The sequence below is a fragment of the Macaca nemestrina genome, chromosome 5 (assembly GCF_043159975.1).
Source record: "Macaca nemestrina isolate mMacNem1 chromosome 5, mMacNem.hap1, whole genome shotgun sequence".
Classification (NCBI taxonomy): domain Eukaryota; kingdom Metazoa; phylum Chordata; class Mammalia; order Primates; family Cercopithecidae; genus Macaca; species Macaca nemestrina.
The window spans coordinates 93,438,380-93,456,947 of NC_092129.1; the positions used below are offsets into that span (position 1 = coordinate 93,438,380).

General features: G+C 36.3%; 1 pseudogene; it reads left to right on the top strand.

The window, feature by feature from the left end:
- The first annotated feature begins 9,073 nt into the window (after nucleotides 1–9,073).
- LOC105492280 (cyclic AMP-dependent transcription factor ATF-1-like) lies at nucleotides 9,074–18,366 on the top strand (annotated as a pseudogene).
- The last annotated feature ends 202 nt before the right edge of the window (nucleotides 18,367–18,568 follow it).

The window sequence follows — 18,568 nt, forward strand, 5'->3', positions numbered from 1 at the left end:
AAACTCCCTCACCTCCCTTCACCCCACATTTAACTCATATTATCTTTTTCTTTAGACTTTCACAGATAAAAATGGTTGCATTTTAAATTGTTCAGATTAAAAATTTGCTTTAATCAGTTTTTCTCAATTTCAGACCATTTATTTGGCATCCATCTAGTTGCTTTTGCTTATTTTGTACAATGAATAAAATGTCGACAGAAAGGAAGAGGTAGAACTAAAAAAAAATGTTATTTACAGATTATTTTTCTTGTAATCTCTGGAAACAGTATGAAGACAAAAAACATTTTTACCCCTTAGTCACTGATGTTTATGCTCACAGAAGTATATGTCACCAAAAAAAATCTATAACTAGTAAAAAAAGAAATAAAAGCTCTAACTAGTGATAAAAAATGTTATAGTTACTATAAACTACACATATGTACATATATACACATATATGTATGTATTACATATCTATATGTAATATATAACATAAATAACAATAAATAAAAAATAATTATATTTCAAAATTTCAATGTAATACGTTTCAAACCGTATAATAATTATCTCTAGTACATATACAGTTGTATATATGTACATGGGATACATTCTGAGAAATGCATTGTTAGGCAGGTTCACTGTTTTGCAAGCCTCATAGAGTGTACTTAGATGGTATAACTTACCACACACCAAGTTTAAACGGTATGGCATATTGTTCCTAGGCTACAAATACGTGCAACATGTTAATGTACTGAATAATGTAGGCAATTGTAACACAAAGGTAAGTATTTATATAAACATATCTAAACATAGAAAAGGTAGTGCGTTGTACTACCACATTAAGAAGGCTAGGGCATCACTAGGTGGTAGGAATTTTTCAGCTCAATTATAATCTTATGAGCCTATTCTCCTATATTCAGTCTGTCATTGACCAAAATGTGATTTTGAAACACAAGATTGTATCTGTGTTTAATTACTATTATTCAAATATAAATCTCTATATATGTTGCATACATTTATGTAAATATAATTTCATGTTACATACACACAAATGAAATATATATATTATGAACATAAATTACTATAAAGCCATTAATTTTATTTCAAATATCCAGCTATATATGTGGAAACTAACCTTTGACTTTCTATAATACAGTCACCTTTTTGTCAGCATTTATTTCATTAAAAGGTGAATATAATACAGAATCGACAGGAAGATAAAATTGTTTGAAAACATGTCAACCAAATTTAGTCTGTGATGTTTATGGATATTTATTATATCTTCAATGCTAATTAGAAACTTTTTGTTAATAAACAACAGAGGAAAATATGTAATGGTTCTATGAGTCAAAATATCATACTTACTAAATCATGTTCTCTACAGGGAAAAATATTAAACATTTGTAAAATAATCCTTTGCATTTCCTAATCTGATTTGTGAAAGCCTCATACTTAACCTGAAGTATGTTAGGTACGTGTTTCAAAATTATAGAAATCTGAACATGTTCTCATCGTCTTATGACATTAATATCATATAAAACCTTGGTTAAATAGTAATACTATAGGGAAGGAAAAGATAAATGTTTCCTGTACCTTTTCAGGTTTATTCCTGAAGCCTGTAAATTAAACTGACAGACGACAGATTAACAGGTGACATGTTACACAAACAAATTTATTAATATTTTTGTGTACACAAGGGCTTCACATAAAAATGAAAACCCAAAGAAGTGGTTAAACTTGGGGGCTTCTATGTCATTTTTTTAAAAATGTAATACATCATAGAAAAGTGATGACAAAGGAAAGGGGTGCTTGGGCTACTAGGTGAGGTAAATTGTAGGATGGTGACTAGCACATTTATGATAAATAAATGTTGTTTAGTGAAGTTTGTTATGCAGACTCAAATCTCCAGTGAGAAGAGCAGTCTTTGAAGTTGTCCTCGTCTTCCTGGTACAGGCAAGGGCACACCTTTACAAGTGAAAATTTATGTCACCATTACAAAGGGAAATTTATGCTCTGCTTTTAGGCAGATAGCGGGAGGGCAGAGAGCTCCTCATGTATCTGCTGTTCCTCAGTTACCTTCAGTTCAAAATAATCCTCACTCCAAAATAGGATATTTTTCATGCCATATTCTAAATCCCTTTAATAGTAATCTATCTCATCTGCCTCCTACCGCAGTTGTGTATGTGATCCGGTAGAATAAAGAAAGAGAGAGGAAAAAATAAAGGAATTCAAAAAACAAACTATTCGTTTCCTTAATGTAACTGCCAAAATAAAACATTTATTGTTTTTGAGATTTACTATTTACAGACAATTTTACTGAGCCATTTGTTTACTTAGGATGGCCTGCTAGAAGTCTGTTTTCTTTCGTTTCCAGCTGGTTATTTATTGTCACATTTAAACACCATCTACATTCTCCAATTTTTATGTAGAAGTATAATTACTTTCCTTGATTAATAAATAGGAATAGAAAATGGATAAGAAGCATGCATTGTGCCTATCCTAATCAAAATAAACTTTATATTGGTCATATATCTGTGAACCTCATTATATATGATTCTGTAAAACTTTATTTATTGACATACATTTAAAGCTAATATTACTCTAGGTGGATTTCTTTAGAAGAAACAGTCATTAATTATTTTTGATTTGTCAATGTTTGCCAGCCTTCACATTGTGTCTGTTTTGAGTACATTAAGTCAGTTTGCAGATATTATTTATAAAATACTGATTCAATATATCCAAAAAATTTACAGGTAAAATAACATTTTTGGAACTTGGAAGATTCACATTCTCCATCTATTTCTTTCTTTTTTTCTTTTTTTTCAAGCAAAGGGGAAGAAAATGAGTGCCCTTGAAGAGAGCAGCTGTCAGCACTGGTTTTTGGAAAGTTCATGTCACACAGTCTGACTTTCATATCACATTGTAATAGCTGCTTTCAAGAGTTGTGATTGATTAGGGCTTACTAAAAATTCCAGTGTCAGTTGCAGCCTAAAAGGCAACAATTCTCCTGTATTTGAATAAAAACAGTCTAACTCTTCAGATATTGGCATCCTTTTTTCTCATTCTGAGGAAAGAGGTAGCACTGTCCCTCTTTCAGCAAAAGTGTTGCAGAAACTGACTTTAATTTTTAAGCCTAGATTTATTCATTTTTTCCTCATGAAAACATAATTTTATCTCTTCCATTTTTGAAAAAAGTTTGTAAGTAATTAATAAGAGCTAAAGATACACTATGAAACTAGGGTCAAGTTTTTTTTTTTTTTTTTTTTCTAAATTTAAATCTGAATGTGAAGTGGTGTTTGTTTCTTTTTAGTCCATCTTTCTAGATTTGTAAGCTTTATTTTGTCTTCTTGAAGATAAATGTCAAAAAGTATTATTAAAATCCAAATACACTTTTCTCACGTAAGATAAAAATTACTAATGACAGCAGGTTATTTACCAAATTACTACAGACTAGCAAATTAATGACTGTCATGGTATTTTAATGGATTTGATATTAATGACATGAAAAACAAAAATAAACACAGAAATGTTACTATTATTAAATAGAAAATTGCCAGTAAAATGAACCCGTCAAATTTAATTATTGAGTTTGAAATTTTCTAATTTGAAAAAAAATTGAACAAAACAAGTAGGCTTTGAGGAAAAGTATGCAATAGAGTTATTTAGAAAGAAAACCTGATAGTAACCAAACAAACAGTACCTAAAATAGAACATAAACGTTCCTAGAATATAAATATTCCCGTAGAACAAGAACAAAGCTCTGCTACTGAAAAACTTGCTGCTTGCTTACAGAATGAATAGAAGTGAATGTACTAGAAGCTGTAATTTTTCAGTGATGTCATTAAGACTTGATTCTAGTGATATCTTGAAGAGTTAGTCTAAATTCCTATATTTAGCAGAAAATAGAACTTACATGGAGGGAGACACTGAACTATATATACAGTTGATAAATTACTTTCTAAAGGTCATTTAATGAGTTAAGGAAAGCAGATTCTGATGAATTTGGCTGTGGTAAATTCTTCAGATTACCCAAGATTAACTCCAAGAAGGAAAAAAAGTCTGAAAACAACCAAATGTTAAGCCTCTTCTGAAACAATTATAAATTTAAAGTACACTTCGTAAATTTTCACTGAAACAGAAACTTTGTACTTAGTAATGTAGGTTTATTTCAGTGTTCAGAGAGAGATTCATGTGTGTTTCTTTAGGTGGTAGAGAGAGTGTACAATTAAACCCAGTGAAATAAAACATTTTTGTGTAAATTATTTATATGCTATTAAAGAAAAGATTTAATTAATGCATATGGTAATATAGTTTGAATTCTTTTTTGTTTCTCTTTTAAACATATAACAAGTTAATGAGGACTTCCAGAAGGCAAATATAAAAATAAAGTTTTCTCAAGTATAAATTGATTTGTAGAATCACAGAATCTTACAGCAGGAAAATCTCGTAATGATGAGTAAATTTATTCCACACACTATGGCATGAATTATTACATGAAGTCTGTGATCAAGCGACCATTCTCTCTACTTCAACACTCTACCTTACAAGACAGGACAGAGCACAATTTTTTTTAGGTAGTTCCATCAGTGTTACAAAAATATTTTTTCTCTTATGTTTGCTTAAATAATAATTTCCTCTCATTGATTTTAGTTCTACCCTCTGGAAATTTTCATGTTATGCATATTCCCTTTTCTGCTCTACAGTCTTTCACATATTTTAAGACCATATGGTGTTTTCTCACATTTCTTTCCCAGCATAAACAACTTCAGCTTTTTGAAATTACTGTTCATGTCTTTAGGAAGAAAGAAAAGTTGTACCTAAAGAGAGGAGGCTCATTTACATGGGTAAGACCTAATATAGCTCAAGGCAATTTGATTACATCATAAGGCTTACACCATCGAATAAATATGCTTAGATGTACAAAAGCATTGTGAATGGCTCCTACTCACATAACAAAACAAACTAGACCTCTTTAAATACACAGTAGAGTGGTATCTACCTCTTACATGCTTAATATCTCAATATCAGTAGGAACGTCTATCATTGCAGGTATTTACTTATTTAACCTGTCACCCCACATTCCCAATAAATTCCTTTCTGAGATTTATCTTCCCCCGTGCACATATTCAACATCATTAATAACTGAACCACGAACCACTGGTAACTGGCAGATTCTACCTGTACCCTCCTGTTCCCAATCATCTTGAGAAATTTTGTGCTTGAATTAGGACTGAATTAAAACTTCATCTAGCATGATAATTGTCCATCCTATTTAGTGTCATCTGCAAATTTCATGATCACACTTCATATGTCTCCAGTTAAGTCATTCACATAAATAATGGTAGTCTCTAAAACGAGGTGTTTTCATCTGGGATTGCACAAGATGATTAGAGTCATTGAAATGGAAAAGAAAATTTTAGAGGACTTACATTTTCTATCTATACAATTAAGCTATATTAACTCTCATTAATATTTATAATATTGATTAACTTATAACCCAGCCAGGTTTTAAAGGCAGAGTGAATGTGAGTTCTTTAACACAGAAGGTTGGATGATGATAACCTAAGTTTCTGTCATATTTAACATATTGCTACATACTGAAGTTTTCATATTCTAAGCACATTCCCTGGCTTTTTATATGAACAAGTAGTTTAAAAGATTTCTGCTAAGAAAATACAACTGAAAATAATATGATTTTGCAAATGTAAGCAAAAGAAAAAATGGCATAACTGATATACTTCCAGTATAGCCCAATAATCAGACACATTACATACACATGAGAATCTAAGCAGAATTGTCAAAAAGTCAGCCCCCAATTTTTTAATTATTGAGAAGATTATTCCACAGTTTTATACCTTCAAATGTTGAGAATAAACACAGCAACAAATTTATGATGTGCCTTGGGATATTACTAAATAATTAAATGAAAGCATCACAAATAGGAAGACACTTACAAAGCAAGCTGTTAGAATGTTATTATTAATATATTTTTAGAGTAACTTTTTGTGTTCATAAATCAAACGTTATTTGCTCAATCTTTATCTCATTATTTTCCATTTCACTTTTTGTATAGATTTTATAATCAACATAGTTTTAACACAGAAGTAGGTAAATAAGTTACAAGTCAGATGTCAGCAAGATAGTAGAACAGGACTTTGCAGTGCTCATCCCCTGCAAAAACATCAATTTGAATAAGTACACATGCTTGAAAACACCTTCACAAAAAACTAAGGAATCCAGGTGAGAGACTACAGCCCAGGAATGTAGCACAGAAATAAGAAAAGACACACTGAAGAGAGTAGGAAGGACAGTTTTACATTACCTGCATCATCCTTCTCCCTCCCAATCCCAGGCAGTGTAACATGGAGAGAGAACCCTCTGCTTGGGTGAAGGAGAAGGAAGCAAGCACAGGACTTTGCCTCTGATCAACACTGGGACTCTCCCAGTAAAATCCAGCATCATATAGGTCCCCATGGCCCTAGACTATAGCCTTATATCCACAGAGTAAACTTCTAGGCCCACTCCAGCATAAGGTTGGATCACACAGCCCCAGTCTCCAGGTCTACCCAGAAGACTCATTCTGTGAGCCCATCCCACCAACAGTCTGCATTACTATAGCCCCTGGGCAGGCTCTAGCCTCTGAACAGGCCCCAGCACTGGGCTGGCACCAGTGGCCTTGGGCTTCAGTCTGACTCCAGCACCAGTCCAGCTCCTACATACTCTCAATCCAGGCTGACCTTCCTGACCCCAGGCTTTAGGCTGACCCCACAGATTCAGTCTTTAAGTCCACAACAGGTCCAGGCCTACCCCAGCAGCCCCAGGCTTTAGGTTCACCGGTGTCAGGCCAGCTCTTGTAGCCTTAGACATCAAGTCGACAATCCATGGACCCATGCTCTAGGCTAGTCTCTGTGGCCCCAGCCTCCAGGCTCAACCCAGGCCCAGGCCAGTATAGAGCCAGGTGGGCTCACATAGCCCTAGGCTTCAGCCCTACCCTAGCAGCAGGACAGCTCCAGGATCCAGGCCAGTCACAGTGGCTCCAGGATCCAGTGGGTCCAGGATCCAGGACTACCCCAGTAGATTCCAGTTCCAGAACAACCCCAATAGGCTAAAGTTTTGGGGCTACCCCTGCAGAACCAGGCTCAAAGCCCACACCAGCACCAAGTTAACCTCTGTAGAGACAAACTTTAGGCTACATCCTGTGGATACATGCTCCTGGCCTGCCCTTATAGACCCAGTCAACAAGTCCACCCCAGTAGATCCAGGCTCCAGGCACAATCTCATGGACCCAGATGCCAGGCTTATGCACCTGCTCACCCAGGCACCAGTCAGCCTGCCCAAGGACTCTAGCAGAAAGTCGGCCCATGAAGAATACTAGAAGCCTGGCCCAAAATTTCTGAACAGGCTGACTAGTGATGAATTTTTCCAGATAAAGCCAATATGCAAAGACTAGAATAAGTCCTTACTTCTCCAAATGTACTGACACCAATGTACAGCCATAAAGATTAAGAACAATCGGGAACATCATCAAAGGAACAAAATAAAGTACCAATAAGGAGCACTAAGAAAACAGAGATGTATAAACTGCCTGAAAAAGAATTTAAAACAATTCTTTAAGGGAATCTCAATGAACTTAAAGAAAATATATAAAATCAATTCAACAAAATCAGGAATACAATAAGCAATCAAAACAAGAAATTGAACAGAGAGGATAAAATTGTTTTAAAAATTGAAATCTAAATTCTGAAGCTAAAAAATACAATAAGCAAAATAGAAAAAATGCAATAGAAAGTATTAAATAGCTGAACTGATCCAGCAGAAGAAAGAATCTGTGAACTGGAAGACAGGTTATTTCAAAATATACTGTCAGAGGAGAAAAAAGAAAAAATAAATAAATAAAGAACTATAAAGCTTGTGCAACTTGTGAGACAGGATCACAAGAGCAAATACTCAAACCAGAAAATTTTCATAAAGAAGAAAATAACAAAGGACCAGAAAACTTGTTAAAAGAAATTGTAGAAAGTTTTCCAAATTTGGAAAAGATATAAATATCCAGGTACAGGTCAAAAGTCGTCAGTAAAATTCAATAAAAACAAGACTACATCAAGACATGTTATGATTAAACTATCAAATACAAGAACAGTCCAGGCACAGTGGCTCACACATGTAATCCCAGAACTTTGGGAGGCCAAGGTAGGAGGATTGCTTGAGTCCACAACCAATCTCGGCCACAAAGCGAGACCCCTGTATGTGCAAAAAATAATTAGCCGAGCATAGTGGTACATACCCATAGTCCCAGCTATTGGGAGGCTAAGATGGAAGGATCACTTGAGACCAGGAGTTTTAGGCTGCAATGAATCATGAACACATCACTGTTCTCCAGCCTGGGCAACAGAGGAAGACCCCATCTCTAAAAAGTAAATAAATAAAATAAAATAAAGAACAAAGAGAGAATCCTAAAAGCATCAAGAGAAAATAATCATATTACACATAAAGGAGCCCCAATAACGCCAAGAGCACACTTCTCAGTATAAACCTAATAAGCCAGGAGAGACTGAGATTATGTATTCAAAGTGCTGAATAATAATAATAATAATAATAACTGCCATTCAAGAATACTTTAAATAGCAAAACTGTCCTTTAGAAATAGAGGAGAGATAAAGGCTTTTTCAGATAAATAAAAGCTGAGAGAGTTTATTACCACCAGACCTGTCTCACAAAAAATGCTAAAGAAAGCACTTTAAGCTGAAAGTAAAGGATGCTAACTAGTAGCAGGAAAATATGAACATATAAATCTCACTGGTAAAAGTAAATACACAGTCAAATACAACATACTGTAATACTCTAATGATGGTGTATAAATCTTTCATATATTTAGTATGAAGGTTAAAATACAAAATGATTAAAAATAATAATAACTGTAATAAGTTTTAAAAAATGCACAATGCAAAAAATGTAAATTGTGACATCAAAAATATAAAATGTGGTTGGGGGAGGCCAGGGGTGGTCCTAATTGGTAAGGAAAAGGTAGTCTAGGACAGTTGACTTGTAAGTGAGACTAATTCTCTTCACCCCACTTGACCCCCAAGAGTTGATTATGGAAGATTCTCGCAAGTGTAACACATCAGAGACTGCATCTCAGTCTGGTTCAGCAGTTCAGGGAGCTCATATTTCTCATATTACTAAACAGATGGCATTAAGATGATCTGTACTAATGACAATGGTACCTCTTCTTGGAGAGCAAGTACAGATTCAGGATGTCATCCAGACAGCTCAGTCTTCTGTAATTCACCCACCACATGTGCCAATAGTATGATCTTTATCAGAAGGTGAGGAGTCTCAGGACCCATCTGACAGCTTAGGCTCATTATGGAAAGCCTACAGGATGCTAGCACAGCATTCATCTTACAGAAAATTTTTAAAAGACCTATCTTCTGAAGATGTATGGGACAGAAAAGGAGATGAAGAAAACCTTGGAGTTTTTGCTGTCACTTCTGTCTGTTCCACTCCTATCTCTCACAAGGGCAGCGAATAGTACATTGCCTTTGTCCCAAGTGGAGACTCACCATTGGCCAGTCCAGGCACAGCTAGAGTCCAGAGACTTCAGACATAATTAACTATGACAAATTCAGGCAATACTCAGCAAGGTACAACTATTCTCTAGTATATGCAGGTCTCTGATAGGTCTTTAGTATATGCAAGGTAAAACTATTCTCTAGTATATGCAGGTCTCTGATGGACAGCAAATACTTGTGTCCAGCAATCAGTTGGTTGTACAGACTGCATCAGGAGATATGCAGACATATCAGATCCAAACTACCTTCTCTGCCACAAACAATGATGATGACATCTTCTATGACTCTTACATGTCAAACAAATAATACAGAAGACCCCCAATTGAAAGGAGAAATGATGTTAATGAAATATAGGCTGCTTGATGAACTTGACAAGTTGATCTAAAATGTTTAGAAGAGTAAACAACCAAAAACAGCAAAAATATTTCAGACAAGAAAAGCCATTTGAGAATATTACAGAAGAAAGAATATGTGAAAAGCCTAGAAAATCAAATTATCATTATGAAAAATAAAAATAAAACTCTAATAGAAGAGTTAAAAACTTTGAAGAATATTTATTTGAATAAAAGTGCTTGATTCTTAAGAAAGAAGATATTTTTGTGGACCTTCATAAAAATTAAATAAAAATTTTAGTGGAATTTTATAAATTAAAAGGTTAAAAGTGAAACTTTTTATTTAGGCTTTTGCAACTCAAGGATAAGAATCTTGTACAATTTATCTGGTGACAGAAGATTAAGTAAAAAATGACCCCAAGGCAGCTACTAGCATGAATGAAAGCTTTGTACAAATTAAACATACTCAAGAAGCAAGAAATAAACTCGCAGCAGTATGAATTTTCTAAATAACAATAGCTGCCAATCCAAAATGTCAGAGAAGATAAAGTTTGGTAAATTATATTTTTAAAAACAAATTAATTTATCACATAGGATTGCATTTCTAGGTCATGAAATTTACCTTTTTCAGTTATGTGTATGTGTATTTTATTTCTGCAAATAAATTCTAAATTACAAATATAAATGAAAACCCATTAAATTAGTAAACATACAAATTATGTGTTTTCATTATGTGTACTTGTTCTATTGTCAAGTCTTTAAAATGGGGTTTTAAAAGTTTGTTTGTTGGACTTGAGAAGATTTTCAAGACTGGGTTAAATATTTTTGAGGTCTTGTTCTAAAAGGCATCTAAGGCTACATGAATGAAGTATGGTGACTTTGTAACATTTTTAAACAGTTCTCTTTGACTACCTACCAACCTAACTCCAGACAATACTCAGGAAATACTCAATACTATCTCAGTAAGTATACTTGATTGTATACTATCTTGATAAGTAGTACTACTATCAAGTATACTACTTTGATAAGTAGTCAAAGAGAACTGTTTAAGAAAATTGTTTGTTTTAATTCTATTCTCTGTGTGCCGTTAAATATTCATTATGTACTCTGTTATGCTTTAATAGAATGGAATGTTCACAGGTTCTTAAAATGTCATTTAATAAAACCTTCTGAAGATTCATACCAAAGTTTTTTCAATAAGTTTTTTTTTGCTTGTTTGTTTGTTTGTTTGTTTTTAAGTTCAAAGATACATGTGCAGAACTTACAGGTTTTTTACATAGGTATACATGTGCCATAGTGGTTTGCTGCTCCTATTGATCCATCCTAAGTTCCCTCCCCTCGACCACCACCCCCCAACAGGCCCTGGTGTGTGGTGTTCCCCTCCCTGTGCCCATGTGTTCTCATTGTTCAACTCCCACTTATGAGTGAGAACATGTGGTGTTTGGTTTTCTGTTCCTGTGTTAGTTTGCTGAGGATGATGGTGTCTAGCTTCATCCATGTTGCTGCAAAGGCCATAATCTCATTCCTTTTTACAGCTGCATATTATTCCATGGTGCATATGTACCACATTTTCTTTATCCAGTCTATCATTTATGGGCATTTGAGTTAGTTTCATGACTTTCCTATTGTAAATAGTGCTGCAATAAACATACGTGTGCATGTATCTTTATAGTAGAATGGTTTATATTCCTTTGGTTATACATCCAGTAATAGGATTGCTGGGTCAAATGGTATTTCTGGTTTTAGGTCCTTAAGGAATGGCCATACTGTCTTCCACAATGGTTGAACTAATTTACATTCCCATCAGCAGTGTAAAAGCTTTCTTATTTCTCCACAGCCTTGCCATCATATATTGTTTCTTTGCTTTTTAATAATTGACATTCTGATTAGCACGACATGGTATTTCATTGTGGTTTTGATTTGCTAATGGTCAGCAATGTTGAGCTTTTTTAAGTATGTTTTTTTGCCACATAAATGTCTTCTTTTGAGAAGTGTCTGTTCATATTTTTTGCCCACTTTTTGATAGGGTTTTTTTTTTCGTTTTATTCTTGTAAATTTAAGTTTCTTGTAAGTTCTAGATAACAGACTTTTGTCAGATGGGTAGATTACAAAAATTTTCTCCCATTTTTAGGTTGCCTGTTCATTCAGATGATAGTTTCTTTTGCTGAGCAGAAGCTCTTTAGTTTAATTAGATCCATTTGTCAATTTTGACTTACGTTGCATTTGCTTTTAGTGTTTTCATCATGAAGTCTTTGCCCATGCCTGTGTCCTAAAATGGTACTGCCTAGATTTTCTCTTAGGACTTTAGAATTTGGGGGTTTACATTTCAGTCTTTAATCCATCTTGCGTTAAATTTTTACGAAGTGTAGGAAGGAGTCCAGTTTCAGTTTTCTGCATATGGCTAGCCAGTTTTCCCAGCACCATTTATTGAATAGGGAATCCTTTCCCTATTGCTTGCTTTTGTCAGATTTGTCTAAGATCAGATGGTTGTAGATGTGTGGTGTTGTTTCCAAGGTCTCTGTTCTGTTCCATTGGTCTATATGTCTGTTTTCATACCACTACCATGCTGTTTTGGTTACTGTAGCCTTGGAGGATAGTTTGAAGTCAGGTACCATGATGCCTCCAGCTTTGTTCTTTTTGCTTAGGAGTATCTTAGCTATATGGGGTCTTCTTTGATTCCATATAAAATTTAATGTGGTTTGTTCTAATTCTGTGAAGAATGTCAATGGTAGTTTAATGAGAATAGCATTGCATCTATAAATTACTTTGGACAGTACGGCCATTTTCAGAATATTGATTCTTCCTATCCATGAGGATGGCATGTTTTGCCATTTGTTTTTGTCCTCTCTTATTTCTTTGAGCAGTGGTATGTAGTTGTTGAAGTCCTTCACATCCCTTGTTAGCTGCATTCCTAGGTATTTATTCTTTTTGTAGCGATTCTGAATGTGGGTTCATTCATGATTTGGTTCTCTGCTTGTCTATTGTTGGTGTAAAGGAATGCTTGTCATTTTTGCACATTGATTTTGTATTCTGAGGCTTTGCTGAAGTTGCTTATCAGTTTAAGCAGTTTTTGGACTGAGATGATGGGGTTTTCTAAATATAAAATCATGTCATCTGCAAACAGAGACAATTTGACTTCCTCTCTTACTATTTGAATACCTTTGTGTCTTTCTCTTGCCTGAGTGCCCTTGCCGGAACTTCTAATGCTATGTTGAATATGAGTGGTGAGAGAGGGCATCCTTGTCTTGTACCAGTTTTCAATGAGAATGCTTCCAGCTTTTGCCCATTCAATATGATATTGGCTGTGGGTTTGTCATAAGTAGATCTTATTATTTTGAAACATGTTTGATCAGTATCTAGTTTATTGAGAGTTTTTAACATGAAGGAATGTTGAATTTAATCAAAGGCCTTTTCTGCATCTATTGACATAATCATGTGGTTTTTGTCTTTAGTTCTGTTTATGTGATGGATTATGTTTATTGATTGGCACATGTTAAATCAGTCTTGCATCCCAGGGATGAAGCCGACTTGATTGTGACGGATAAGTTTTCTGATGTGCTGCTGGATTTGGTTTGCCAATATTTTATTGAGGATTTTTGCATCAGTGTTTATGAGGAATATTGGCCTGAAGTTTTCTTTTCTTTGTTGTGTCTCTGCCAGGTTTTGGTATCAGGATAATGCTGCCTTCATAAAATGTTAGGGAGGAGGAGTCCCTCCTTTTCAATTTTTTGGAATAATTCAGAATGGTGCCAGCTCCGCCTTTGTACCTCCAGTAGAATTCGACTGTCAATCTGTCTGGTCCTCTGCTTTTTTTTGGTTGGTAGGCGATTAATTACTGCCTCAGTTTCAGAACTTTTTATAGGTCTATTCATGGATTCAACTTCTTCCTGGTTTAGTCTCGAGAGGGTGTATGTGTCCAGGAATTTATCAATTTTTTTCTAAATTTTCTAGCTTATTTGAATGGAGGTACTTATAGTATTCTCTGATGGTAGTTTGTATTTCTGTGAGGTCAGTGGTGATATCCTCTTCATCATTTTTTTTTTATTGTGTCTACGTGATTCTTCTCTCTTCTTTGTTAGACTAACTAGTAGTCTATTTTGTTAAATTTTCCAAACAAACAAAAAAAAATCAGCTCCTGGATTCATTGACTTTTTGGAGGGCTTTTCTCTGTCTCTATCTCCTTCAATTCTGCTCTAATCTTATTTATTTCTTGTTTTCTGCTAGCTTTTGAATTAGTTTGCTCTTGCCTCTCTGAGCTCTTTTAATTGTGATATTAGGGTGTTGATTTGAGGTCTTTATAGCTTTCTGATGTGGGCATTTAGTGTCATAAATTTCCCTCTTAACACTGCTTTAGCTGTGTCCCAGAGATTCTGGTACATTGTTTCTTTGTTCGCATTGGTTTCAAAGAACTTCTTGATTTTTGCCTTAATTCCATTATTTACCCAGGAGTCATTCAGGAGCACATTGGTCAATTTCCATGTGATTATGTGGTATTGAGTGAGGTTTTCTTTTTTTTTTTTTTTTTTTGAGACAGAGTCTCGCTCTGTCTCCCGAGCTGGAGTGCAGTGGCCGGATCTCAGCTCACTGCAAGCTCTGCTTCCCGGGTTCACGCCATTCTCCTGCCTCAGCCTCCCGAGTAGCTGGGACTACAGGCACCCGCCACCTCGCCTGGCTAGTTTTTTGTATTTTTTAGTAGAGATGGGGTTGAGTGAGTTTCTTAATCTTGAATTCTAACTTGATTGCACTGTGGTCTAAGACTGTTTTTATTATTTTGGTTCTTTTGCATTTGCTGAAGAGTGTTTTACTTCCAATTATGTGGTCAATTTTAGAATAAGTGTCATGTGGCACTGAGAAAAATGTATATTCTATTGATTTGGGGTGAAGAGTTCTGTAGATGTCTATTAGGTCCACTTGATCCAGAGCTGAGTTGAAGGGCTGAATATCCTTGTTAATTTTCTGTCTCATTGATCTGTCTAATATTGACAGTGGGTTGTTAAAGTCCCAATATTGTTGTGTGGGAGTCTATTGTAGGTCCTGTATTGGATGCATATATATTTAGAATAGTTAGCTCTTCTTATTGAATTGTTCCCTTTACCATTATGTAATGCTCTTCTTTGTCTTTTTTGATCTTTGTTGTTAAGGTGTGTTTGGTGTTGTTAAGGCGTTAAGGTGTTTGTTGTTAAGGTGTGTTTTGTCAGATACTAGGATTGCAACTAGGATTTTACTTTCTATTTTCTTGTAAAATTTCCTCCATCCCTTCAGTTTAAGCCATGTGTGTCTTTGCACATGAGATGGGACTTTTGAATACAACACACTGATGGGTCTTGACTCTTTATCCAATTTGCCAGTATGTGTCTTTTAATTGAAGCATTTAGTCCATTTACATTTAAGGTTAGTATTGTTATGTGTGAATTTGGTCCTGTTATCATGATGCTATCTGGTTATTTTGTACACTAGTTCATGCAGTTTCTTCATAGTGTCATTGATCTTTATATTTTGGTGTGTTTTTGTAGTAGCTGGTACCAGTTTTTCCTTTACATATTTAGTGCTTTATTCATATGAAGCTTAGTTTGGCTTGATATGAAATTCTGGGTTGAAAATTATTTTCTTTAAGAATGTTAAATATTGGCCCCTAATATCTCCTGGTTTGTAGAGTTTCTACTGGGAGTCTGCTGTTAGTCTGATGGGCTTCCCTTTGAAGGTGGCCTGACCTTTGTGTCTGTCTGCCGTTAATATTTTTCCTTCATTTCAACCTTAGAGGATCTGATGATTATGTGTCTTGGGGTTGATCTTCTCATGGAGTATCTTAGTGGTCTCTGTATTTCCTGAATTTGCGTGGTGACCTCTCTTGCTAAGTTGGGAAAGTTCTCCTGGATAATATCCTGAAGTGTGTTTTCCAGGTTGTTTCCATTCTCCCCGTCTCCTTCAGGTACCCCAATCAATCATAGGTTTGGTCTTTTTAATAGGTCACATATTTCTTGGAGGCTTTGTTCATTCCTCTTTCTTATTTTTTCTCTAGTCTTGTCTGCATTCCTTATTTCAGCAAGGTAGACTTCAAACTCTCATATTCTTTTTTCTGCTTGGTCGATTCAGCTATTGATACTTGGGAATGCTTCACAAAGTTCCTGTGCTGTGTTTTTTCAGCTCCATCAGGTCATTTATGTTTCTCTCTAAACTAGTTATTCTAGTTAGCAGCTCCTCTAGCCTTTTATCAAGGTTCTTAGCTTCTTTGCATTGGGTTAGAACATGCTCCTTTAGATCATTGTAGTTTTTTATTACCCATCTTCTGAAGCCTACTCTGTCAATTCATCCCTCTCATCCTCCATCCAGTTCTGCACCCTTGCTAGAGAGACATTGTGATCATTTGGAGGAGAAGAAGTACTCTTGCCTTTTGGGTGTCAGCATTTTTTCATTAATTCTTTCTCATTTTCATGAGTTTGTCTAGTTTTGATCTTTGAGGCTGCTGACACTTGAATAGAGTTTTTGTGTGGGCTTTTTTGTTGCTGATGCTGTTGTTGCTTTCTATTTGTTTGATTTTCTTTAAATGGTCAGGTCCCTCTTCTGTGGGACTGCTGCGGTTTGCTAGGGATTCACTTCAGCTCCTTCTTCCGGGATATCTGACTTTGATGGGGCCTAACCTGTTGCAAGTAGAATAACTCTTGTATAGGATATTTGACAACACTTGTTAGAAGGTCTCACACAGTTGGGTGGCTTGGGGAACAGGACTCGTTTAACAAAGCACTTTGCCCCTTGGTGGAAGGGGTGTGCCTCACTGGGGGAAACCCACTGATCTGGGCTACCCAGATTCTTCAGAACCACCAGGAGGAAAGGGAGACTTTGGCCACCTCTCCCCCTACGGCTCAGGACCAGGGAGATCAGAGTTTCATCTCTGTGCCTCTGGTTGGAGTTGTTGGAGTTCCTGCAGAGAAGCCCCACCCAGTGAGGAAGGATGAGTTAAGGTCAGGCCTGAAGAGGCACCCTGGTCACAGTCTGCCACAGACAGTGTGTTGGGCTGTGGGGGACACGTCTTGAGACCAAGATAAGAAATAACTAAGATCAGAGCAGAACTGAAGGAGATAAAGACACACACAAAAAAAACATAAAAAAATCAATGAATCCAGAAGCTGGCTTTTTTGAAAAGATCAACAAAATTGATATCCGGCTAGCAAGACTAATAAAGAAGAAAGAGAGAAGAATCAAAGAGAGACAATAAAAAATGATAAAGGGGATATCACCACTGATCCCACAGAAATACACACTACCATCAGAGAATACTATAAACACCTCAACACAAATAAACTAGAACATCTAGAAGAAATGGATAAATTCCTGGACACATACACCCTCTCAAGACTAAACCAGAAAGAAGTTGAATCCCTCAATAGACCAATAACAAGTTCTGAAATTGAGGCAGCAATTAATAGCCTACCAACCAAAAACGCCCAGACCAGACTGATTCACACCCGATTTCTACCAGAAGTACAAAGAGGTGCTGGTACCATTCCTTCTGAAATTATTCCAAACAATAGAAAAAGAAGTACTCCTCCCTAACTCATTTTATGAGGCCAGCATCATCCTGATACCAAAATCTGGCAGTGACACAACAAAAAAAGAAGATTTCAGGCCAATATCCCTGATAAACATCAGTGCAAAAATCCATCACATAAACAGAACCAATGACAAAAACCACATGAGTTTCTCAATAGATGCAGAAAAGGCCTTCGATGGGACCAAACGGTCCATCCTCCCTGCCTTCAGCAAAGGAAAAGTGCGCCCTGGAACTCTAGAGATGGATGCCGCCCTTCCCCCGCCCAGAGAGCTTAGCATGTTTGGCAGTTGTGAGTCCCAGTGCTGGCTGCTGCCCTCCCCAAATAGCTCAAACAGCTTAGACAGCAGACAGCTGCAACTGTGGTGCTGGTCACCTCTCCCTCTGGGAGCTCTGTAGGCTTAAACAGATTCCAGCTGAGAGTCTGTGGAGAATTTGTGCAACTCTGCAGTTGGGATGCTAGGCCCTGGTGGTGTGTACTCTGAATGGGTTTCCCTGGCTGGGTAGCACACTCACTCACTCCTTCCCTTGGCTGGGGGGTAGGGACTCTACTGCTCTGTGTGACTCTCAGGTGGGCCACCACACCACACTGCTCTTCCTTCCTCTCTGTAGATCACACTAGCCTCCTAGTCAGTTCTGATGAGAAAACCCAGATACCTTGGTTGCCAGTGAAGGATTCATAAACTTATTATGGTTCTTTTCGCTGGGAGCCTCAGATCGCCACTGTTTCTAGTCAGCCATCTTAACTCCACCCCTCAAGAAGATTTTATAATAAATTTAATGTAAGATTTAGCAGAATCTAAAATAGTACAGTTATTAACACAATTTTATGTTAGAGACTATTTTCTATTGTAGTTCATGGTACTTTTATAAGAAAAGTGACTACCAAGATGGCCGAATAGGAACAGCTCTAGCCTCCAGTTCCCAGTGTGACTGACACAAAAGATGGGTGATTTCTGCATTTCCAAATGAGGTACTGGGTTCATCTCACTGGGGCGTGTCAGACAGTAGGTACAGGACAGTGGATGCAACCCACCGAGCAAGAGCTGAAGCAGGGTGAGGTATCACCTCAAACAGGAAGCACAAGGGGGAAGGGAATTCCCTTTCCTAGCCAAGGGAAACTGTGACACACAACACCT